Source organism: Octodon degus, unplaced genomic scaffold (assembly GCF_000260255.1).
Source record: "Octodon degus isolate 3935 unplaced genomic scaffold, OctDeg1.0 scaffold00238, whole genome shotgun sequence".
Taxonomy (NCBI): Eukaryota; Metazoa; Chordata; class Mammalia; order Rodentia; family Octodontidae; genus Octodon; species Octodon degus.
The window spans coordinates 2,851,307-2,852,134 of record NW_004524814.1 but is presented as its reverse complement, the minus strand read 5'-3'; positions in this window follow the sequence as shown (position 1 = coordinate 2,852,134).

The window sequence follows — 828 nt, the reverse complement described above, 5'->3', positions numbered from 1 at the left end:
TATATATGAAAAAGTATATATAACCTGACATAAGATTGATACTGTTTTGTGGAAACCTTCAATGACCTTTTAAATAGGTTTGACTAATATACTTATATTTTACATAGTCCTGTATAACAACCATTTTGAGAACTCTTTACTCTTTATCCAGGATCATAGAGCAACTTCTCTTGCCTTCTGGAATATGGTCTTTGTTATTTTCTATTTGCTAAGTCTGGCGGTATTAGAATATTTCCAGTTTGTATAACTGGAAAACATTTTACTTTTAATTTTTAAAGTGTGCTTGCTAAGTATAAAATTCAATGAGGACAGATCTTTTTTTCGGTCCTTTGAATAAATAAGTCTACTTTCTTACCCACTTCCTCTTTTCTTTTTCTAATATGGAATAAGATCCTATTTGATTTTATCCTTCCCTAGCTAATTTTTTTTCTATGTATATGCGCTTTAATGATTTTTTCTTTACAATTAGTTTTGGACAATTTCAGTTTTGTGTATCTTGGTATGATTTTATCCATATTTCTTGTGCAAAAGTTTCATTTTTCATGGAAATGTGGAGCTATAATTTTAACTAAATTCAGAAATTTTAAATCTTTAAATATTTATTGCCTACCCTCTTCTACTGTAAGAATTCTAATTAAATGAATATTAGTTTCTTGATTTTGGCTCAGAGGGAACTATTATATGACTGATCTGAAAACTCTTTCATGTTTATCTTAGACAATTTTTATTGTTATAATCATTTAAGTTCGTAAATAACTTTTTACAATGTGTAATCTATTATTAATCTCATGTTATATATTCATTTCAGAAATATTTTTCTAAAATTCA